This window comes from Bos grunniens, chromosome 12 (assembly GCF_055505025.1).
Source record: "Bos grunniens cultivar Pamir isolate PY7600 chromosome 12, Bosgru_T2T1.0, whole genome shotgun sequence".
Lineage (NCBI taxonomy): Eukaryota > Metazoa > Chordata > Mammalia > Artiodactyla > Bovidae > Bos > Bos grunniens.
The window spans coordinates 66,243,337-66,269,099 of NC_141176.1; the positions used below are offsets into that span (position 1 = coordinate 66,243,337).

Below are 25,763 nucleotides of genomic sequence, written 5' to 3' on the forward strand. Positions count from 1 at the left end.
GAAATAGCCAAAGATATGAGAGACAGAGATCAGAAACAGTTCATTTGGCAGCAAACTTAGCTTATCCAAAGGATTTGGGATTTTATTTATTCTAAGATCTCATAATATCATTAATTCAGTTTGTTTTTAATTGGAAACTAACCTAACAGTAAATAAAATTATATATAAAATGTGTGTGTTTATATATATACATATACATGTGTGTGTGTGTGTGTGTGTGTATGATGTATACATAGGAAAAATTTTAGTCTGACAATTCTTTTTTCTTCACGTTATAGCATTATTAACAACAATAGCAGCTGCTTTGGACTGATCATTTATTGTGAGACTGACTTTTTTCATATATCACATCATATAAATTGTTCAAAACAGCATATGGTTGTATTATTATTTAAGTCTTTTTACAGATAAGCATTTAGACCCAGGGAGGTGTAGAAGGTGGTTTAAGGACAGCCTTACCACCACGTATGTGTCCGGGCATGCTAAGTTACTCAGTCATGTCCAGCTCTTTTCAACCCCATGGACTGCAGCCTTCCTCGGTCCTCTGTCCATAGGATTCTCCAGGCAAAAGTACTGGAGTAGGTTGCCAGGCCCTCCTCCAGGGGATCTTCCTGACCCAGGTATCCAACCCATGGTTTTATGTCTCCTGCACTGGCAGATGGGTTCTTTACCGCTAGTGCCACCTGGTGAATTACCTCAGTCTCAGTCTTAATCAATCTTAGCTTCTCTTCTTTACTGGACCATGCGCTACAAGGCCTTATATAGATTAAGACCACATCCACTTGATCATTCATCAAATAGTTCTGCCTGTGGCCTTGGACATTCTTTAGGCCAAAATCAATGTGAATTCAAGATGAAAAGAAACCTGTTACTCCACCCAACGAGCCCACATTGATTTTGCTATTTTAAAATTATCTCTCCACCTGAATGTTATTTTCCATGTTCTTTCTGAGGAATGTCACCCAACTCAGTAGCTTCATTTGCCATCTCTGTGTTGACAGTTATAAAAGGTATGTTTCTAAGACCACTTTCCCAAGCTCCAGTTTCAGATACTATATCCGATGGGGTCCAGCCAGGAGTACAGAAAGAGTACTGTTTCAAAAAGAGGAAATTTAATGTAGAAAATTATTTCCATAGGTGGTAAAACCTAGAAGAGCAAAAATGGGAAGATATAACTCTGAGATTAATACACTCAGCAAAAGTAATCTTTATTGAGTTTTTTTTTTTTTTTTTTCCAGTTGTAAGTGAAAGAATTTCAACTCAAATTAACTTAAGCAGAGGAGGGAGTGCACTGGAACATTGACCTGAGAGGAAATTAATTTGGTTTAACTCATTGGAATCAGAGATAGAGGAGCAAGTAGCTGAGGCTTAGGAAGTAGAGCTAGGTCTTAGTTTCCTCAGGACACATTCATTCATCCTCGTTCATTCTCATTCTTTCCCTCTCTCATTCCCTCACCACTTCTCCTTCTCCCTTTTCTGCCTCTCTCCTTTCTTCTCTAATTCCTTTCCCCCTTTCCCATGTTTATTTGACTTTGTTCCACAGACTGAATGTCTCTCCAAATATCAGAGAAGATGCCAGACATGGTCATTTTCTTCCAGCTAAACCTCTTTTTAGAAAAATAACTATTATATTTAATAACTCGTATCAAGATATAGCAAATTCTTAATCCAATATGAAGGACTTGCCAATTGGAACAAATATTACCAAAGAAATGTTGTTATGTGGAATGGCCAGCCCTGTGTCAAATGCCTGCTCTTGAGGCAAGGAAGTGAGATAATGAAATTGAGGAAGCAAGGCTTCCTAAATGAAGGGATTGTAGCCAGGCAAAAATATCATATGTCCACACAACATTACTACTATTGTTACGTTGTCTATGGAAAAACAGGGAGTCCCTGGTATTATAAATATTGTAAATATTTCAAGCCCTGTTCTATATTGATTAATAACAATTGTCGATCTAAACTCCACCTGTTTTTATTTTTCCTTGTTTTCTGTGGTTGTCCTTTCTCACTATGTCATTGACTTCTGGAGTTCTGTGTGAGGGCTATGCAGAGCTCATCATATTTCAGAAACCAAAAGCTTCTAGTGAGCTAAAATATGTATTCCAGGACTTGTAAGCAAGAATTCTCATATAAAACAATCTTAGTTTCTTCATTTTCCTTATCAAAAAATAATGCATCAAATAAAGATCATTTATTGAATGCTGACTACATGCTAGATCCTCTTTTCTAAACTAAAAAAGACTAAAACATTCTTTTAAATTTAGCATGAATCTTTTTGTAACTTTATTAGAAGATATTTCCTCATTTTTCAAAATTCTTCAAAGCTACATGTCTGTATGCATTCATATGTGGAATATGTTTATTCAGCAGATGTTTATTAAATGGTGTCAGCTGATGGTGATTATTATTAAGTGAGCAAATACTTATTACAAAGGCACCCTTTGGGATAGTTATCAAGGTGTTCGACTTTTATTCAGCACCTAATGACAGTATATACATTCTAATTGTCTCAGAACAGTAAGAAGACAGGTTTTAAATTGATTATAAAACCTCGGCACATCTAATTGCTAAATCCCCCAATATTTTACATCCCACAGATATAAATATTATTAGCTTTCTGTCATTCTGAAAAACTATAAGCATGAGGATTATTTTTTTCTTTCTTTTTTTTGCCTCTGAAGGTAGCTTACTTTATTTTTGTACACTTTTCTTCCATAATTCATTTTAACCACATTCCTTAAATGTCAGGTTTGTTTTTTCCTTATATCTTATATTTTGAGTTGCTGACAAATAAAGGGGTAGGCCTTTAAGGAAAAGGCATTAACTCTAGAACTAACAGTGCTTCTATAGTCAAGCCGGCTTCCCAGCAGGAGCTCATTAGTGGGTGTGGTTCCGGGTCTGAATCACTCATCTGGTTGCTTTTGTTTCCTAAATCATTTTGCTACAGGCACAGCTTTATTCTTTTGTTAGATTTCATTTAATTCTTCTTTAATTTATTCATCTATGAAATAAAAACAAAGCTTCTATTACTGGTGTCATCCCAGAACTACTTTAAGTATGAATAAGTATAGCTAATGCTAAATTTCTAAATTAAAAGAATAATGGCACTTAAATTATTTCTGCCTTTTCTGTTTAATGGCTTGTAAGTGGCAAGGAGTTCTTGCAAGTGGAGAGTTTTACATTTAGAGTTAGAGGGATTGCATAAAGTTTGAGTCATCCTGAGATTTTTTTTTTGTCCAGTTGAAGGGTAGAGTCTGTGAAGGGATGAGGTTTTTAATTCTAGTTTCCAGAACTTGAGATTTTCAAAGTGACAGTATTGATAAAATTTGTTTTTTTCCCTCTATCAGCATGTCTGTTGGAAATTACCAGGGAGTCTATATCCCACTGGGTGGTTATGAAAAATCTGTCAAATTGGTTAGATTGTTCAGTAATATAATGACATTAGTTAACTAAATTGCTTCCTTAATGAGGGCATATTAACATTGAGTTTTAAAGTGATAGCCTGAAGATTTTTAGATTTATGTAGATGAGGAGATTTGACAAATGAAAACGAGTAGAAGAAAGTAAAAATTTTTTGCTAAGCAGTTATAAAACATCTTTGTTTGTGTGAGGTTCTTATGATAACTCCCTGAGAGGTCTAAGCTGTTTGGCTCATATGACAACACATATTCTTTACCCAAGGTCATGATTTGAAAGGATGGGAGATAAAATGTAGCCTGCTTTCCTCTTAGTCTTCAAGTCCTTTTAGCTGCCCATAGCTTGGTTCAATTCCTCACCAGTCTTATCTGCAGTTAAAGAAACCTAAAGAATCTTCGGTTATCAGTTCATCGGGAAGTCAGCCTACTGCTATCTCTTCTTTAATTACAAACTCCAATCAGGACTTTTCTTCATTGTTTAGGCCTAAGCTCCTGGTTTATGTGTCAGTGTCAGTTTCTGGGCACCTGGATTATTCTCATGTGTCTTTATCCATGGTGTGGTTCCTTATCAGATCTAATTCCTTGAGAACTGTGATCCTGACTGTCACCCAAGTCTATAGTCCGTGTGACAACAATCCTGATTAATACTCCGTGACTATCTCAGCATCCATCACCTCAGCCAGGTTGTCTGCTTTACTGTCTTCTGCTGACTTCTCTGATGCTCTGTGCTTCCTTCCTGATGGTTCTATTGGGCTCTGGTCTGCTGCCTGTCCACCTGCCTGGACTTCTTGCACTGCCTGCAGTGGGAACCCACTCTGATCATCTCTTGCCTGTTAAAGTTCTCTAAGTTCTAGCCACACCTAGTGAACCCTATTTAAATGACAGCTGTTGCATTGACAACAGAAGCCTACCTGTTCTTTAGCCATTTTGCCTCTAGCTTTTACTATTGTATTTTTTTTTACAACTTTGGAAACTTATTTCATACAGAGGTGGAGAGTACTAAACAAGAGATCAATGAGAGTCTTGTCTGGCTGGGACAGCCCATCTCCTTTCATAAGTTGTTAGAATTTACCCAGGTGACTGTGATAACATGAATGATATATTACACTTATCTAGCCCTCACTATATGCCTGATTCTTTTCTAAGTACTTTTTGGATATTAATATACATACAGTAGATTACAAAATCTACCATCAATAGAAGGGAGGCAGCATCACATTAAGGTGCAATAGGACAGTCCAGTCTCTTAGATTTCACTAAGCTGTATGTCATTTGAGCCTATCCTCACATCTCAGCATTGCCAGCATTCAGCTTTGGGAGAAAAAGTAAATGTTACAGTTGTACAAATTCTACGAGTAAATATGAAGAAGGAAATGTGTACAGCTCTACCTAATTCTATCAACAGTACTGAGATGAAAGTGAAATGTCCAAATATAAAAGGGAACCTAGGATGTTAGTGGGAGAAGGCAATGGCACCCCACTCCAGTACTCTTGCCTGGAAAATCCCATGAATGGAGGAGCCTGGTGGCCTGCAGTCCATGGGGTCGTGAAGGGTCGGACACGACCGAGCGACTTCCCTTTCACTTTTCACTTTCATGCATTGGAGAAAGAAATGGCAGCCCACTCCAGTGTTCTTGCCTGGAGAATCCCAGGGACGGCAGAGCCTGGTGGGCTGCCGTCTATGGGGTTGCACAGAGTCGGACACGACTGAAGTGGCTTAGCAGTAGCAGGATGTTAGTAGGTGGTAACACCCATGGGTTAAAACAGGAAAACAAAACCCAGGATATTAGAGAGTTGTAAACACAAATACCTCTCCTGTCAGGGTAAAAAAGAGGGAGACAAATGCAGTCCAATATGATGAGATACTTATAATATTCTTACATGTTAAACTGATCATATTTTATTCTCATTTATTTTCTTTGTTATTTTCAAAAGGATTCTAACTGAATGTGTACTGATGTGTTAGTAATGAATATGAAAAAAATAATGGGGATGTTTATAATAGCTCAACCCTCATGGGAACGACTGTCTGTTGGATGATGTGGATGAGGAAGCAGGCAGTTACAATGCAGAATGGCAAGTGCAATAGCACAAACTGGGCTTTGTATTCAGACAATCCTGGGTTCAAATCCCAGCTCTACCACATACTAACAGGGTTATTTTGGACAAATTATTTACTCTTTATTGACCTCAGTTTCTTTGTCTATGAGCTTCCCTGGTGGCTCAGACGGTAAAGCATCTGCCTACAATGCAGGAGGCCTGGGTTCAATCCCTGGGTTGGGAAGGTCTCCTGGAGAAGGAAATGGCAACCCACTCCAGTATTCTTGCCTGGAAAATCCCATGGATGGAGGAATCTGGTAGGTTACAGTCCGTGGGGTTGTCAAGAGTCGGACACGACTGAGTGACTTCACTTTCTTTCTTTCTTTGTTTATAAAATGGACATGATAATTGTACCTGACAGTTGTGTGGGCTATATTAAGTTCAAGTCTAATACACTGTACTCAAGATATACTGATATCTCCACTTCACTTGCCACTTAGGGCAGGGATATTAGTTGGGAAATTATGTAATATAGTCTCTTTTATAGAATTATAAAATCCTAAAATCTTTGAAAAATGGAAAATTTTGGGAACTATACTATGGCAACTTCACAGAAATAACTACAAGAGGAGGAGGAAGAGGAAAAATCAGCTTTGATATATTGAGTCTGCAGACCTTTGAACCATGACATCCAAATTTCCAGTTAGGTTTTGGATATAAAGGTTTGTGATGTATGGTATATATGGGATTGGACAAATTCAAGTGGGAATGATCAACATGATTCATTGTATCTAGAACTACGAGAGTAGGTGACATCATCTAGAGTGTTGACAGAGAGGAGAGGACAGAATCCAACCACTCATTGATCTTTCTATCCATGTATCCATCCTAAATTTGTCAGACATTTTTTCATTAATTTATTGACCCACCATGAAGCACCGGAGATATAAAACTCAGCACACTGATCAGCACTCTATTCTCCCATAGGATTTTAACTAAGATACAGGTTCAGCTCAGCCAAGACAGATGTTTATTTGTCTCTTTCATAAGATTATGAGTAAATACTTTAAGGAATGCAGGTTCTTTCAGTCTCTTTACCGTCTCATAACCCCAGGTTACGGACTTCATGCATATGGCACAAGGTAGTTGACTTTATGTCCACGTGTCCACATTCTAATCTGGGGATGGAGAAAGACGGGAAATGGTATAACTTGAAAGTTTACCATATCACTTTCACTCATATCCTAATTCCAGGAAAAAAAAAATCACACTTTGTCTCATTTAGTTTTAAAGGAGATTCAAAATGGAGTCTTATTTTCGTGGCCATAAGACCAGCTACACAATTTATGAAGGAAAGGAGAAGACATATGTTGAAGAACTGTAATTCTTCACATACAGAGTGTATGTTCCAGTTGGAGTTCCAGTCAAGTGAATTGACAATTACCATAAATTATGGAGGTTATAGGATGTGATGGGTATTCTTAGGTTTTCCACTGTAGAGGAAGGTCTCTGCTCCCAAAATGAGCCCTGGAGAGTTTCCTGTATCAATGTTTTCTGTCCTTTATTCTTTACATTTATCATTTCTTCAGAGTAACTACATTTTGAAGAAAAATATCAATAATTAATTCATCCTAAAATGTTTATTACTAATCACTTTACCCCCTTCCCCTTGTCTTTATAATTCTAGAATGTCTTCATGTATTTAACTGGTGGGTTTATAGGCTGACCTGGAAAGACATTTTTCAGACAAATTAGCTAATCTGAAAATCAAGTTTATTACTAAGATTTGACGCTTCCAAGAAAGTACTGATTGAAATGCTACTAAAATTAATCCATCAGTCATATGGATGTGTACTGATAAAGACAAAAAAAAATTCACACTAATTTCCTAATCATTAAAATAATCTTGTACTGAAGGTGGTATAATACCTTGGAAGAAAGTAGAATACAATTTCTAGGCAAGCAAGTTCCTAGAACTAATTGCTTATTCTTAGCTCATCATGGAGCTGGGCATCTTGACAACAAATATTTCTATCAGGTTGGTTTAATTTTGAAGAACTAAAACTCTTACAAGTTACTTAAGATTACCTTTTTTCAAACTAAACAGATCAAGCCTTGGTAAATGATTCTAGAAAGAAAATCTATTCAGCATAGAAATATAGGGAGCTTCCCGGTGTTTCTCAACAAAGATGTCTCTGGGCTTGATAAACTATGGGAAAGCCTCGGGAAATTTGAGATTAACAATAACACTATAAATGCAGATTATCTCATTAAGAAAGATAATTTGATTTCTGTCTCACTGTATCTACCTGGTTATTTTGCCATCTTGTATTCATTAAGGATTTTTATGACTTGTAATTTTCCCTGCTGAATTAAATTGTTTCTCTGCACATTTTTTAAAATTTCTGAGTCATTTTTTCAAGCATTTAAGCTTAATAATTTTGTCTATCCCTAGGTGTAAGACTATCATTATAGCACTGAAAATAACAGATCATATATTTAATTGCCAGTCATTTAAGCTTTTTTTCCCTTTAAGTGATATTTTATGAAATACTATGTAAATTCAGAACATCAGCATTATGATTCATTTAAATTTGGCAGCTTTTGGTAATTTCTCAGTATATGATATCTGTATATGATATTGAGTATTTATTGCTTTTTAACAATCACATTCAAGACCTTACCTACATATTTTAATAGCATATTTTCCATCTTCTCACAATATTATTTTCATTCAATTAGAATTTTATTTCAACAGTAATTTCATTGTTGAAGTTCCGAAGTCATTACTGCTTGACATTCAGCTATGTGACACTAGGCAAATTATGGAAGTTTTTCCAGCCTCAGTTTCCTCATTTGTAAAGAATGATACTCCTGCATAATTTACAGGGTTGTGGCTTTAAATGAAGTAGTCCTAATAATCCTTATCAAGTACATAGAAAAGTATCTGGTATGTAATAAAACAAATAAATAAAAACTATTATTACTAATACTGTGATCACAGAAAATAAGAAAACAAATTCAGCATTCTTCTCCTAATAGAGTTTTAGCTATTATTTGTAATATTCAATGTGTAGTATAAAGAGGAGAGAAGTAACTTACTTAGAAAAAAAAATACTTAAACTTCTAAAAAACCATTAGAATATTACAGATAACTTAGTATAAGGGAAATTAATTATGAGCTGTATTGTTTTGAAAGAACACAATCAACCATTAAAATAATTCAAAAGTTTGAGTAAGGTTAATTACGTTACTTTTGACAACATATTTTTAAATGAAGGATTTTTAATCCTTTCAAAAACATGTTCAAAACATATTTGTTTAACTTAATACTGTGTGTAGTGGACCCTCGACTCCTGTACAATGAGTAAAAACCACTATATTATATCTTAAATTGAAAGCTCACCACAGCCACTATTGACTTCAGCTGCTAAAATTAGAGTCTGCTATTTTCAACTTTCTCCCTGTTGTATTAGAATTTGCCTTGTCCTGAAACCAGTAAGAGGCTTTTTACTTACTTTCTATTGCAGGGAAGGATTTCAACTGGTTCCATGGCTTTTAGTCAAGTATCACTTTACTTCTCAGCAAACAATTCAGACTTGTGGGGATCACCCCATAATTTAACTGCTGGAAAATCTAAAACCTGGTAATGTCACACATACAAAAACATTTTACAAGGTTGTGCTGATCTTCATAAAAAGACTGAAATTCTACTAGTTTAATACCTTGTAAGTATTCTGCTTTGGAGGTTTTCTCCAACCAGGAGAGAAGGCTTTCCAATTTATTGTAATATTTCCTCAATTGTGTATATGTATATATTAACATAAATACATGTTTAAAAAGTTTGCATATGTATGTATGAATGTGTACAATAAGGACTTTATGTCCATAGAATTTATTTCTTTGTTCGAATCACACTGATTCATATGTAGCCATAAAATCTACAACACATTTTTAAGTGAGTTCTCTTGGCCTCAATTTTCTCTTGGAAGAGCTAAAGCTTATATCTTGAAAGGAGTTATCAGAAGGACTAACTGAGGTAACAGGTATAAAATACCTAGTTAGTGCCTGAGTGAGTAGGTGCTTAATAATGGCTTGATTTCTTCCCTTCCATCTTTCCTATTCCTTTATTTTTACAAAACTTCTGGCCCAAATCATGCTTTAACTACCATGGGGTTGCTTCTTTCATTTCTAAAATCATCATGTAATTTATTCTCACTTTTAATCAAAAGCAGACAAGTAAATTTCATAATACTGTTTCAGAGATTCTCCAGTTGTGAACATGATGAGCTGCCCTAAAGACAACTTCCTTGGTGGTGCAGTGGTTAAGAATCTGCCTTGCAATGCAGGGGACATGAGTTCAGTCTCTGATTAGGAGACTAAGATCCCACATGCAGCAAAGCAACAAAACCAGCCTGCTGCAACTATGAAAGCCCACGTAGTATAACTAGAGAGTCCATGTGCCTCAACAAAATATCCTGCATGACCCAATGAAGACCTGATGCAGTTAAATACATAAATATTTTGGACTTTCCTGATAGCTCAGTTGGTAAAGAATCCTCCTGCAATGCAGGAGACCCCCGTTCAATTCCTGGGTCAGGAAGATTCCCTGGAGAAGAGATAGGCTACCCACTGCAGTGTTCTTGGACTTCCCGTGTGGCTCAGCTGGTAAAGAATCCACCTGCAATGTGGGAGACCTGGGTTTGATCCCTGGATTGGGAAGGTCCTCTGGAGAAGGGAAAGACTACCCACCCCAGTATTCTGTCCTGGAGAATTCTATGGACTGTATAGTCCATGGGGTCGCCAAGAGTCAAACAGGACTTTGCTACTTTCACTTTCACCCTAAAGATAGGCATTAATATCAATAGAAAAATGAAATTATGAGGTGAACATATTTTTATGTTCGTTTTTATTGCATTTATGAAAATAGTGTAGATATAATGTATATTAATGGATGAGAGTTTTGCTAAAATGACAAATAACTTCATGGTGTTTCCTCTTTGGACACTGATGAAGATGGGCTACAACTTTTACTTACTACCATCATGTGGAGACCTTTATGTTCTGCTTCTCTCTTTGCTAAGTTGTCATGTTCATTTATCTCCATTGGCATCTCCGGTACAGTAAGGTGGTCTTAGTTACAATCCCTCTGCTCTTCAAAAATATGCTACTTATTTGCATGTCTCAACTCTGTTGGCTGTCAGGCCCTGTAGACTTTTCCTTGTCTTCCAAGACTTTTTGCTTTGTACTTAATGTTTGGAATTATTTACAGCTAATGCTGATGAAGGCAATGGCACCCCACTCCAGTACTCTTGCCTGGAAAATCCCATGGATGAAGGACCCTGGAAGGCTGCAGTCCATGGGGTTGCTGAGGGTCGGACACGACTGAATGACTTCACTTTCACTTTTCACTTTCATGCATTGTAGAAGGAAATGGCAACCCACTCCAATGTTCTTGCCTGGAGAATCCCAGGGACGGGGCATCCTGATGGGCTGCCATCTATGGGGTCACACAGAGTCGGACACAACTGAAGTGACTCAGCAGCAGCAGCAGCAGCAACGCTGATGAAATTGGTCTAGAGCTTAAAATTGGTTTCACCTAGGCATGGCTACTGGGCATGGCTACTGCTATGCAAAACTTTAGTTTGCTTTGAGGCTTTTGCTATATTGAATCCCATGGTTGGTTTGCTGAATTGTTGGAGGGCAGACAATATATGCTTAAAATTCTTGTAATAATAAAGTTGGACATTTCTGGGAAATCTCCTCCAATAACAGGTCTGGGACTAAAAGCTGGACATAGCAGAGATGTCTGTAGTTGGACATTTCTGGGAAATCTCCTCCAGACCAAAAACAGGTCTGGGCTAAAAGTTGGACATAGCAGAGATGTCTGTAGCTGGAGTCATCTTCATCCAGCATTGCCATGACATCCGAAAGAAGTCTTCTGTGTGAGGAAGTAGTCCACATAATTCCACCATATCTGACTTACCATGTTAGTTAGAAGGAACCTCAGTTAAAACCGGCAAACATAAAGTGTAGTTTGTCCAATAGGAAGTTTTTACGGGCTGAGTATAAACATTTTCTCCATAAAATATTGAAAATCTGCTATTTGTCCCACATCCATATGGCTTTTACGTGTGTGTGTGCTTAACTGCTCAGTCGTGTCTGACTCTTTGTGACCACATGGACTGCAGTTCTCCAGGCTCCTCTGTCCATGGGATTCTCCAGGCAAGAATACTGGAGTCAGTTGCCATGCCCTCCTCTAGGGTATCTTCCCAACCCAGGGATTGAACCCAGGTCTCCAGCATTGCAGGCAGGTTCTTTACTGCCTGAGCCACCAGGGAAGCCCAAGAAGACTGGAGTGGGTAGCCTATCCTTCTGGAGGTGATCTTCCCAGCCAAGGCATTGAACTGGGGTCTCCTGCATTGCAGGTGGATTCTTTACTAGCTGAGCTACGAGAGAAGCCCATTGCTTTTATTCCACTTCATTTATTGGCTTTTGGCTATATCTTTAAAATTTTTATTTTATTGTGGTAAGAACACATAACACAAAATCTACCCTCTTAATAGCTTTTTAGGAATACAGTACAATATTGTTAACCACAGACACAATGTTGTACAGCCGATCTTTAGAATTTGCCTTGCATTACTGAAACTTGATCTCAGTGGCAGCTCCCCATGTTCTGCACCCCATCCCTTGCAAGCATCATTCTACTCTCTGCTTCTATGAGTTTGACTATTTTGGATAATTTATATAAGTGTAAACAGTGGAAACAGTGTCAGACTTTATTTTTTGGGGCTCCAAAATCACTGCAGATGGTGACTGCAACCATGAAATTAAAAGAGGCTTACTCCTTGGAAGGCAAGTTATGACCAACCTAGATAGCATATTCAAAAGCAGAGACATTACTTTGCCAACAAGGTCTGTCTAGTTAAGGCTATGGTTTTTCCTGTGGTGATGTATGGGTGTGAGAGTTGGACTGTGAAGAAGGCTGAGCGCTGACGAATTGATGCTTTTGAACTGTGGTGTTGGAGAAGACTCTTGAGAGTCCCTTGGACTGCAAGGAGATCCCACCAGTCCATTCTGAAGGAGATCAGCCCTGGGATTTCTTTGGAAGGAATGATGCTAAAGCTGAAACTCCAGTACTTTGGCCACCTCATGCGAAGAGTTGACTCATTGGAAAAGACCCTGATGCTGGGAGGGATTGGGGGCAGGAGGAGAAGGGGACGAGAGAGGATGAGATGGCTGGATGGCATCACTGACTTGGACGTGAGTCTGAGTGAACTCTGGGAGTTGGTAATGGACAGGGAGGCCTAGCGTGCTGCAATTCATGGGGTCACAAAGAGTCAGACATGACTGAGCAACTGAACTGACTGACTGAATCAGGTAGTATTGATCCTTTTGTGACTGGTTTATTTCACTTAGCAGATTGTCCTCCAGTTTCAGCCTTATTTAAGTGTTGTAAATGGCAAGATTTCCTGCTTTCTATGGCTGAATAAAATTTCTTTGTTGATGCCATATTTTCTTTATTGATTCATCCTTTAATGGACATTTAGGTTGTTTTCACATCTTGGCTACTCTGAATAATGCTACAGTGAACATGAGAGTGCTAATATCTCTTTGAGATTCTGATTTCAAATCAGACTATTATTGAAAAAAAAAAAGACCACTGTTTTCAAGAATGTGCAGAAATTGAAATCATTGTACACTGTGGATGAAATTATAAAATGATGTATTTAGTTCAGAAAACAGTGTGGAGATTCCTAAAAAATTATTAATAGAATTACCATATGATCTAGCAATCCTTTGTCCTTTTCACTGGATAATAGCACATTCATCTCAGTATATAACCTTGATGCTAGGCATGAGCATGTCATAAAGCTTGGCCAAGCTCATGGTTCTCTTTCATTCAGCTGCAGGGAGACACATTAGAGTTAATCAAAGAACTTCCTGAATTTCTTTTCAATTATTCTTTGAATAGAGAAGCTCTCTTTCCATGGTTGTGTCTGATAGAGTAAAATGAAATTCTGTGGTTGTTGACCATTATCTTTACCAACTTGCCATTACTAGGAGAGAGCTTGTCTGAGAATGGAGTGAACAGAGGAGAAAGCAAGATGTATGTGAATCTGTGGATTTTCCCATGCCTGCTATTTTCACATCTAATTAAGTGCCCTAATGTTCATTTTAATTGGGGAGTGGCATCTTATCATATTGGTGTGCCATAATTTATCAGTTGCTTATTATTTAATATATTGTCTGAGATTAATCATCATGTGTATGTGTTCAATACTTTCAAAAGATAGACGGGTGGCATTGGTTATTCAAAGTATGTGAAAATTTTCTAAGACTCTTCATATGGTAGGCAGTGCATTTACTGTGGACTTCCCAGGGAGCTCATGGTAAATATTCCACCTGCAATGCAAGAGACATGGGTTCGATTGCTGTTTTGGGAAGATCCCCTGGAGGAGGAAATGGCAACCCAGTCCAGTAATCTTCCCCAGGAAATCCCATGATCAGAGAAGCCTCATGGGCTTTAGTTCATGGGGCTGCAAAGAGTCCAACACAACCAATCATGCACGCACAGTACACTTACTATGTTGGTTTTCGCTCGGGCATTCTGTTTTAGGATTCTGATGTCTGTTCCCTGGTCAGAATGTTGACAAACAGTTATGAATAAGTTTAAACATAGATTGAATGAATTTTTTTCTTATAAATGTTAAGAAACAGGAATTGATTCTAATGTAGTGTTAAATAATCCAAAAAGCTGATGTGTTGCACAGCAGCATGTGGGCTAAGTGGGATCTTCAGGCATCTCTCTTGTGTGATAGGCTTTTGTGCTTTAGAAAGCTCTCAGTACAGTGGACAACCTGAGCATGTTTATATAGTGTATAATACAAGTTACAGGCCCTTGAGAGTGAAAAAGCTGGCTAGCCTTGGCTGAGGCTACCAGCCTGTCTGACTCCACCCTCTTGATCACTGCACTCCTTTTCCCCTAAGAGTGGAGTGTGTGTGTGTGTGAGTGCACGTGCACGCACGTGTGAACACGTGCTCAGTCCTGTCAGACTCTTTGTGACCCCATGGACTGTAGCCCAGCAGGCTCCTCTGTCCATGGGATTTCCCAGGCAAGAATACTAGAGTGGTTTGCCATTTCCTTCTTCAGAGGATCTTCCTGAGCCAAGGATTGAAACTGTGTCTCTTGTGTCTCCTGCATTGGCAGGCAGATTCTTTACCACTGTGCTACCTGGGAAGCCCAAGAGTAGAGAGGGGATATCAATAAAGCTCAAGGTACATATAACCACCACCCTTCCCAACACATATGCTCATAGTGTGATGAGAGTTAGGCCTACCTGCTGTCATCTTGAGTTTCACTAACCTGGCTCTCAGGGAGGCCTCCCTATGACTCTCTTCATTTCTTCCCTTCAGCCACTCCCCTTTCCAGGTTCATAGCTCTTACCTCTCTGTCACCTACTCACATCCTGAACTATTTCCTTACAAAGCAACCAAATTCTAGTTGAAGAGGCAATGCTAATTGCATTTATGTAAGTGTGGAAAATGGGCTCATTATTGTTGATACCATCTAATTGCAAAAAATGTTGATACCATCTAATTGCAAAAAACTGGATGTTTTAGTAGAGGAAATTATAATAACTTTGCAAAAAAAAATGGAAAGAAAAGAAATCTCATTCTTACTACAGCTGTTCCATGTACTATCTGTAGGATCTTTGTTGAATTACTTAATACTTCTCAAGTCTTTGTCAGCTTTTGCAATGAAGGAGACCAGCAGAGAAGAAGCTTCTTTCAGATACCTAGAAAGGGTATTGATTTTCCAATACCAAATACATCAGATTATTGCTGTTCTTTACATGCCCTGTGGCCCATGAGTAGGCTGGGGAAAAGAAAATCAGTGCAGAAGGGATTCGAGAATACAGAGAAAAATCTGAATAGCCCAAGGTGACAATCCTAGCAAAATAGAGATGCTGGAATAGAAGTACTCTCTTCATTATATTCCTCTGTATTTCCATTACTACCTCTTTCTCTGCATGAGAATTTAAGGAAATCATATAGACAAAAACCCAAAAAAGTCCTGAAATTTTTTAAAAAGAAATTAAATATTCAGGAGATAAATTGAAGGAGAAGGTGGCCAGTTTGAGATCATAATTAATGGCCAGCATGACATAGTGAAATAACTAACTTACAACTCTGAACAAAAATATAAAATGTTGAGAATTAGGAAGCTAAATAAAACAAACATGAAGGGTAGATTAGGAGACCTAATGTGTACATTTAAATCTGAATTTGGTAATAAGGAGTTCATGATCTGAGCCACCGTCAGCTCCCGCTCTTGTTTTTGCTGACTGTATAGAGTTTCTCCACCTTTGGCTGCAAAGAATATAATCAATCTGATTTTAGTGTTGACTATCTGGTGATGTCCATGTGTAGAGTCTTCTCTGGTGTTGGAAGATGGTATTTGCTATGACCAGTGCATTTTCTTGGCAACACTCTGTTAGCTTATTCCCTGCTTCATTCCATATTCCAAGGCCAAATTTGCCTGTTACTCCAGGTATTTCTTGACTTCCTACTTTTGCATTCCAGTCCCCTATAATGAAAAGGACATCTTTTTTGGGTGTTAGTTCTAGAAGGTCTTTTAGGTCTTCATAGAACTGTTCAACTTCAGCTTCTTCAGCATTACTGGTCAGGGCATAGACTTGGATTACTGTGATGTTGAATGGTTAGCCTTGGAAATGAACAGAGATCATTCTGTCGTTTTTGAGATTGCATTCAAGTATTGCATTTTGGACTCCTTTGGAGACTATGAAAGAAAGTAGGGGAGACCACTAGACCATTCAGGTATGACCTAAGTCATATCTCTTATGATTATACAGTGGATGTGAGAAATAGATTTAATGGATTAGATCTGATAGAGTGCCTGATGAACTATGGATGGAGGTTTGTGACATTTTACAGGAGACAGGGATCAAGACCATCCCCATGGAAAAGAAATGCAAAAAAGCAAAATGGCTGTCTGGGTAGGCCTTAAAAATAGCTGTGAAAAGAAGAGACATGAAAAGCAAAGGAGAAAAGGAAAGATATACCCATTTGAATGCAGAGTTCCAAAGAATAGCAAGGAGAGATAAGAAAGCCTTTCTCAGTGAACAATGCAAAGAAATAGAGGAAAACAATAGAATGGGAAAGACTAGAGATCTCTTCAAGAAAATCAGAGATATCAAGGGAACATTTCATGCAAAGATGGGCTCAATAAAGGACAGAACTCGTATGGGCCTAACAGAAGCAGAAGATATTAAGAAGAGGTGGCAAGAATACACAGAAGAACTGTACAAAAAGGATCTTCACAACCCAGATAATCATGATGGTATGATCACTCACCCAAAATCAGACATCCTGGAATGTGAAGTCAAGTGGGCCTTAAGAAGCATCACTATGAACAAAGATAGTGGAGGTGATGGAATTCCAGTTGAGCTATTTCAAATCCTGAAAGATGATGCTGTGAAAGTGCTGCACTCAATATGCCAGCAAATTTGGAAAATACAGCAGTGGCCACAGGTCTGGAAAAGGTAAGTTTTCATTCAAATTCCAAAGAAAGGCAATGCCAAAGAATGCTCAAACTACCACACAATTCCACTCATCTCACATGCTAGTAAAGTAATGCTCAAAATTCTCCAAGGCAGACTTCAGCAATACATGAACCATGAACTTCCATATGTTCAAGCTGGTTTTAGAAAAGGCAGAGGAACCAGAGATCTAATTGCCAGCATCTGCTGGATCATTGAAAAAACAAAAGAGTTCCAGAAAAACATCTGTTTCTGTTTTATTGACTATGCCAAAGCCTTTGTGTGGATCACAACAAACTGTGGAAAATTCTGAAAGAGATGGGAATACCAGACCACCTGACCTGCCTCTTGAGAAACCTGTATGCAGGTCAGGAAGCAACAGTTAGAACTGGACATGGAACAACAGACTGGTTCCAAATAGGAAAAGAAGTACGTCAAGGCTGTATATTGTCCCCCTGCTTATTTAACCTATATGCAGAGTACATCTTGTGAAATGCTGGGCTGGTTGAAGCACAAGCTGGAATCAAGATTGCCGGGAGGAATATCAATAACCTCAGATATACAGGTGACATCACCCTTATGGTAGAAATCGAAGTAGAACTAAAGAGTCTCATGATGAAAGTAAAAGAGGAGAGTGAAAAAGTTGACCTAAATTTCAACATTCAGTAAACTAAGATTATGGCATCCGGTCCGATCACTTCATGGCAAATAGATGTGGAAACAGTGGCAAACTTTATTTTTGGGGGCTTCAAAATCACTGCAGATGGTGATTGTAGCCATGAAATTAAAAGATGCTTACTTCTTGGAAGGAAAGTTATTACCAATGTAGACAGCATATTAAAAAGCAGAGACATTACTTTGCCAACAAAGATCTGTCTAGTCAAGGCTATGGTTTTTCCAGTAGTCATGTATGGATGTGAGAATTGGACTATAAAGAAAGCTGAGTGCTAAAGAATCGATGCTTTTGAACTGTGGTGTTAGAGAAGACTCTTGAGAGTCCCTTGGACTGCAAGAAGATCCAACCAGTGAATCCTAAAGGAAATCAGTCCTTGAATATTCATTGGAAAAACTGATGTTGAAGCTGAAACGCCAATACTTGGCCACCTGATGCTAAGAGCTGACTCATTTGAAAATACCCTGATGCTGGGAAAGATTGAAGGCAGGAGGAGAAGGGGACAACAGAAGATGAGATGGTTGGGTGGCATCACCGACTCAATGGACATGAGTTTAAGTAAACTCCAAGAGTTGGTGATGGATAGGGAGGCCTGGCGTGCTACAGTCCATGGGGTCACAAAGAGTTGGACATGACTGAGTGACTGAACTGAACTGAATGTGTAAATATTAGGAGTCATAGAAAAGAAAAAAATTTAGATATAAGGGAGTCAATAATTTTTTGAAATAGTTGAGTTTTGTTTTGTTTTTGGCTGCATCATGGTGGCATGTGTAATTGTAGTTCCCTGACCAGGGATGGAAATAGGTGCCCCGATCACTGGACAGCCAGGAAAGTCCCTGATTTGAATTCTTGAATCTGTAGATTTAAAATCCCATTTCTGGATGTATATGCAAAGGAAGCAAAATCACTGTTCTTAACAGATAACTGCATTCCATGTTAATTTCAGTATTATTCACAATAGCCAAGATATGGAAACAACCTAAGAATCTATTGATGGATGAATGAAAAAAGAAAATGTGGTATATACATACAATGCAATATTATTCAGAGATAAAAAAGAAGGAAATCCTGCAATTTGTGATAACATGAATGAACCGGAGTGACATTATGTTAGAGTGAAATAAGCTGGACGCAGAAAGACACATACTGCATATCTTTCATGTGGAGTCTAAAAATATCAAACCGATAGAATCAGATAGTAGAAGAGTAGTTAACAGAAGTCTAGGCTTCCCTGGTGGCTGAGACTGTAAAGCGTCTGCCTGCAATGCTGGAGACCCGGGTTTGATCTCTGGGTTGAGAAGATCCCCTGGAGAAAGAAATGGCAACCCATCCAGTACTCTTGCCTGGAAAATCCTGTTGACAGAGGAGCCTGGTAGTCTACCATCCATGAGGTCGCAAAGAGTTAGACATGACTGAGTGACTTTACTTACTTAGGGAACAGGGGCTGGATAAAATGGGGGGATGTTGATCAAAGGGTTCAAAGTTATAGATATATAATGAATATGTTTTGGAAACCTAATATAGAGCATGATGACTATGGTTATTAATACTCTATTGCATAATTGAAATTTGCTGTAAGAGTAGATATTAAATATTCTCACTACACAAGAAAAAGAGGTAACAGGTAATAGAAGTGCTAATTAGCTTGATGTGGTACACATTGCACAATGTATATGTATACAAAAACATCATGTTGTAACCTTTAATATGTCCAATTTCATTTGCCAATTGTATGTCAATAAAGAAAGTGAAAGTGAAAGTGAAGTCACTCAGTCATGTCTGACTCTTTGCAACCCCATGGACTGTAGCCTACCAGGCTTCTCTGTCCATGGGATTCTCCAGGCAAGAATACTGGAGTGGGTTACCATTTCCTTCTCCAGGGGATCTTCCTGACCCAGGGATCGAACCTGGGTCTCCCACATTGGAGGCAGATGCTTTAACCTCTGAGCCACCAGGGAAGCCCAAAAGCTAGAGGAAAATCTTCACAAATTTTAGGTATGATAGAGGAGAAAAGACACAAATCTCAGTAAATTCTGATAAAATTTCTGAACTTTAATGCTTAGGATAAATTATACAATCTTGTAGGCTGAAAGAATATATTTACAAAATGAGAAAGGCCATAGAGATTTCAATCTTCATTTCCAATATTGAAGTTTGAAAGACTATTATAGGTTACAGAGATAAAAGCACTGTAGTACAGGACTTTAATACCCACTTAAGATATAACTGATTTCCTAGGTTCATGGTGGATAGGATAAAGTGTTATGAATATTCAATAATTCTAAACTGTATCACTTATGTATTTCATGGGGGATATTTGTTTGAGCATGTACTCCAACAAAATATAATATATCAGACCTTCAAATTGGAAAAGAAGGAGATGAGAATACACAGTGGTGAGTAACCAAATTTATCAATCTTTCCATCTATCTGTCATCTCTTTGTGTACCTAAACAGATGATATCTATTTATCATCTACCTCTATGTATACTTAATAGGATGAAGGGATGTGTATTATTTCAATGCTAGATATGATTATTGAAAAGGAAAATACATCAAAAGAAAGTTATTATATTTACGATAATGAGTAAGCTAAATGTGAGAGTTTTGTAATGAGTTCAGGGCTTTGGGAGATGATCAAGAAAAAATATATGATCAGGTTCGATGCACGATACTGGATGCTTGGGGCTAGTGCACTGGGACGACCCAGAGGGATGGTATGGGGAGGGAGGAGGGAGGAGGGTTCAGGATGGGGAACACATGTATACCTGTGGTGGATTCACTTTGATATTTGGCAAAACTAATACAATTATGTAAAGTTTAAAAATAAAATAAAATTAGAAAAAAAAAAACTAAAAAAAAAAAAATATATGATCATGATGTGGCAGTAGCACTCAAGCTCTATATGGGTGGCAGTCGGACTGATTTACAAGTAAGGGAATGTCCCTCAGAACAGGAGGTCTTCTGAGACAATGGTGCAGGGCAACACCCAGAAGGGGAAGAGGGCAAGGGAACCCCTGTGGGAGAGGGGAGTTATATGTGCAGGTGATAACACCAGGGAGGCTGTCAGAGAGTTTCTAGGTCAGAGAACCCCATTGGGAAGCAGCAATTCGGAGTCTTTTCTAGCCCCCGAAGTTTGTCTTATCTTTGGCTAACAGTTGTTGGTTATAGTGTCATGGGGTATGCATCACAGGCATGCTGTGAATGACTAAAAGTCTGCATATTTGGTTGATGTGTAAAATTTTGAGTTTGGGCATTGGTAGACTTTTGAGCTAACAGTACTAGCCTGCTGTGCAGAAGCAAATAATCTAGCAGCAATACACTGGGGCCACCTTTGGTTCATTTTTATAACTTACTGGTAATGAGGAGCCTATACTGTCTAATTTGGGAGGAGAAAGAATGGGAGGTAAAAGTATTATAAATGTTTTATCTTATAGGGGTTGGATTTGGTAGCAGCAGAGGAATATATTGTCCTAATAGATAAGAAGCATCATGCTTTTTTATAATTGATAAATATTTTATTGTAAATGGCAGTAAAGGAAAAATATACTAAATAAATAAACTAGTAAAGTGGAGTGGAATTTTCAAATCCATAAGCAAGCAAGAATGAAAGATTTGCAGTTTGATCATATCAGCAAAATATTGGCACAGGGAAGAATTTTTTTAAAGGAAATATAAACTGAAATAATTAAGTAAATAATTCTATTGATTGTTACACTAAAGGTGAACTGGGTGAAATCTGTCTCTTATTAAAATGGGGAAACTGTCAAAATCTACCCCCAATGTATGCTGTTTATGAGAAACACAAGAGTAGCGGTATGATTATCAGATAAAGTGGTCAAAAGCACGTAACTGATGTATAAGGAACATTATATATACTGATAGAGAAACGTTCCTTGCTAAGGTGTTTCAGTTGTGTCCAACTCTTTGCAACCACATAGACTGTAGCCCACCAGGCTCCTCTGTCCATGGGATTCTCCAGGCAAGAATACTGGAGTGAGGTTGCCATGCCCTTCTCCAGGGAATCTTCCTGACCCAGGGATCTGTCCCATGTCTCTTACATGTCCTGCATTGGCAGGCAGGCTTTTTACCACTAGCACCACCATTCAGTTCAGTTCAGTCGCTCAGTTGTGTCCTACTTTTTGTGACCCCATGAGTTGCAGCATGCCAGGCTTCCCTGTCCACCAACTCCTGGAGTTCATTCAAACTCAGGTCCATCGAATCTGTGATGTGATCTAGCCATCTCATCCTCTGTCATCCCTTTCTTCTCCTGCCCCCAATCCCTCCCAGCAACAGGGTCTTTTCCAATGAGTCAGCTCTTTGCACGAGGTGGCCAAAGTATTGGAGTTTCAGCTTTAGCATCAGTCCTTCCAGTGAACACCCAGGACTGATCTCCTTTAGAATGGAATGGTTGGATCTCCTTGCAGTCCAAGGGACTCTCAAGAGTCTTCTCCAACACCACAGTTCAGAAGCATCAATTCTTCGGTGCTCAGCTTTCTTCACAGTCCAACTTTCACATCCATACATGACCACTGGAAAAACCATAGCCTTGACTAGACGGACCTTTGTTAGCAAAGTAATGTCTCTGCTTTTGAATATGCTATCTAGGTTGGTCATAACTTTCCTTCCAAAGACTAAGTGTCTTTTAATTTCATGCAATCACCATCTGCAGTGTATTTGGAGCCCCAAAAAATAAAGTCTGACACTGTTTCCACTGTTTTCCAATCTATTTCCCATGAAGTGATGGGACCGGATGCCATGATCTTCGTTTTCTGAATGTTGAGCTTTAAGCCAACTTTTCACTCTCCTCTTTCACTTTCATCAAGAGGCTTTTGAGTTCCTCTTCACTTTCTGCCATAAGGGTGGTGTCATCTGCATATCTGAGGTTATTGATATTTCTCCCGGCAGTCTTGATCCCAGCTTGTGCTTCTTCCAGCTCAGTATTTCTCATGATGTATTCTGCCTGTAAGTTAAATAAGCAGGGTGACAATATACAGCCTGACGTACTCCTTTTTCTATTTGGAACCAGTCTGTTGTTCCATGTCCAGTTCCTGACCTGCATACAGGTTTCTTAAGAGGCAGGTCAGGTGGTCTGGTATTCCCATCTCTTTCAGAATTTTCCAGTTTATTGTGATCCACACAGTCAAAGGCTTTGGCATAGTCAATAAAGCAGAAGTAGATATGTTTCTGGAAATCTCTTACTTTTTCCATGATCCAGTGGATGTTGGCAATTTGATCTCTGGTTCCTCTGCATTTTCTGAAACCAGCTTGAACATCTGGAAGTTCACGATTCACGTATTGTTGAAGCCTGCCTTGGAGAATTTTGAACATTACTTTACTAGTGTGTGAGATGAGTGCAATTGTGTGGTAGTTTGAGCATTCTTTGGCATTGCCTTTCTTTGGGATTGGAATGAAAACTGACCTTTTCCAGTCCTGTGGCCACTGCTGCATTTTCCAAATTTGCTGGCATATTGAGTGCAGCACTTTCACATCATCTTTCAAGATTTGAAATAGCTCAACTGGAATTCTATCACCTCCACTAGCTTTGTTCATACTGATGCTTTCTAAGGCGCACTTGACTTCACATTCTAGGATGTCTGACTCTAGGTGAGTGATCACACCATCAAGATTATCTTGGTCATGAAGGTCTTTTTGTACAGTTCTGTGTATTCTTGCCACCTCTTCTTAATATCTTTTGCTTCTGTTAGGTCCATACCATTTCTGTCCTTTATTGTGCCCATCTTTGCATGAAATGTTCCCTTGGTATCTCTAATTTTCTTGAAGAGATCTCTAGTCTTTCCCATTCTGTTGTTTTCCTCTATTTCTTTGCATTGATCGCTGAGGAAGGCTTTACTATCTCTCCTTGCTATTCTTTGAAACTCTGCATTCAGATGCTTATATCTTTCCTTTTCTCCTTTGCTTTTCGCTTCTCTTCTTTTCATAGAGAAGAAGGTATTTGTAAGGCCTCCCCAGACAGCCATTTTGTTTTTTTGCATTTCTTTTTCTTGGGGATGGTCTTAATCCCTGTATCCTGTACAATGTCATAGTAAAATGCTTATATATATATTTTTTAATGTAGTTGTCACAAATCTGGATACATCAGACAGCATAGTTAAATACATACAGCTATTAAATACATACAGCTATTAAAACTCCAGGGAGAGCTTGAGATAAATACAGTTATGTGGGAGATATTAATATGCCTTTTTTGGAGTCAGATTTAATAGAAAATATAATTAAGGACATAGAGGATCTGAATGATATCAATAAACATCATATAAAAGCTATATATACAAACTCATACTTTCAAATAGAAATATTGTTTTATTTATCTATGAAATATTTATAGTTAACCATATACTTGACAATGAGGAAAATTAGTAAAAAGGTAGAACTTTATAAGATGCATTTTGTATTGGGTTAAAATAAAATTAATGATGAAAAGGGAGACCAGAGTCTCCTCTCTGATGGGAAATTAAGAACTGCACTACTAAATTAATTACAGATCAAAATAGAAACTAAGACTAAAATAATGTATGAATAATTTTGAAAACGTTGTAAAGTTGAATACTTTATAAAACCAAATAGCCTCAGTAAAACTCTGTTTAAGGAATAACTTTAGTCAGCTATCCAAAAATGGGATCTTTATAATATTTTTTAAATTAAAAGTAAAACAACAAGAACAAAGGTAAAATTGGTAACAGGAAATACTAACCTTAAGTCCTATAATAAAAATGAAATAGGAAGCATAAAAAAAAGCAAAAGTTTCTTTGAGTTTTCAAGAAAATCAATAAAACATTATTGAAGAATAGGAAAAAGAGAATGGTATTATACATACTTAGAAATATGTAAATAAAGCTACCCAGATGGAAGAGATTAATGGCTTAAGGAAACACTGTCAGTTCAGTTCAGTTCAGTTCAATGGCTCAGTCGTGTCCCACTCTTTGCGACCCCATGAATTGCAGCACGCCAGGCCTCCATGTCCATCACCAACTCCCGGTGTTCACTCAAACTCACGTCCATCGAGTCAGTGATGCCATCCAGCCATCTCATCCTCTGTCATCCCCTTCTCCTCATACCCCCAATTCCTCCCAGCATCAGAGTCTTTTCCAGTGAGTCAACTCTTTGCATCAGGTGGCCAAAGTACTGGAGTTTGAGCTTTAACATCATTCCTTCCAAAGAAATCCCAGGGCTGATCTCCTTCAGAATGGACTGGTTGGATCTCCTTGCAGTCCAAGGGACTCTCAAGAGTCTTCTCCAACACCACAGTTCAAAAGCATCAATTCTTCGGTGCTCAGCTTTCTTCACAGTCCAACTCTTACATCCATACATGACCACTGGAAAAACCATAGCCTTGACTAGACGGACCTTTGTTGGCAAAGTAATATCTCTGCGTTTCAATATGCTATCTAGGTTGGTCATAACTTTCCTTCCAAGGAGTAAGCGTCTTTTAATTTCATGGTTGCAGTCACCATCTGCAGTGATTTTGGAGCCCAAAAATAAAGTATTGTAAATGAACTCAAAGGGGACATATAGATTTATATAACTTTTTTTCCTTATAATAACTTTTTTTGAGCATGAGGAAAGCATACTGCTGCTGCTGCTAAGTCACTTCACTCGTGTCCGACTCTGTGCGACCCCAAAGACAGCAGCCCACCAGGCTCCCCCGTCCCTGGGATTCTCCAGACAAGAACACTGGAGTGGTTTGCCATTTCCTTCTCCAATGCATGAAAGTGAAAAGTGAAAGTGAAGTCTCTTAGTCGTGTCTGACCCTCAGCAACCCCGTGGACTGCAGCCTTCTAGGCTCCTCCATCCATGGGATTTTCCAGGCAAGAATACTGGAGTGGGTTGCTATTGCGTTCTCCGTGAGGAAACTATGGAAGGATATATATCCCAGGCTATTACTACTGGTCATATGCTGATAGGGAAAAGGTGGGCTGTATTCAGGGGATGGAAAAGTTGAAGGTTTCCCAGGTAGTGCTAGCGGTAAAGAACCTGCCTGCCAATACAGGAGACATGAGACAGGGGTTGGATTCCTGGATCGGGAAGATCCCCTGGAGAAGG

The 25,763-nt window shown here is 38.5% G+C and overlaps 1 protein-coding gene and 1 long non-coding RNA gene across 12 annotated transcripts in view; one reads left to right on the forward strand and one right to left on the reverse strand.

The window, feature by feature from the left end:
* LOC147361840 (uncharacterized) overlaps positions 1 to 24,856 on the reverse strand; it is a 43,199-nt gene extending 18,343 nt beyond the window's left edge. The window contains exon 1 of the long non-coding RNA XR_015138349.1: positions 460 to 24,856. This is a non-coding gene — a long non-coding RNA (uncharacterized LOC147361840). The remainder of the gene's footprint in view (positions 1 to 459) is intronic.
* GPC5 (glypican 5) overlaps positions 1 to 25,763 on the forward strand; it is a 1,583,243-nt gene that overhangs the window by 209,402 nt on the left and 1,348,078 nt on the right. The window lies entirely within an intron of this gene.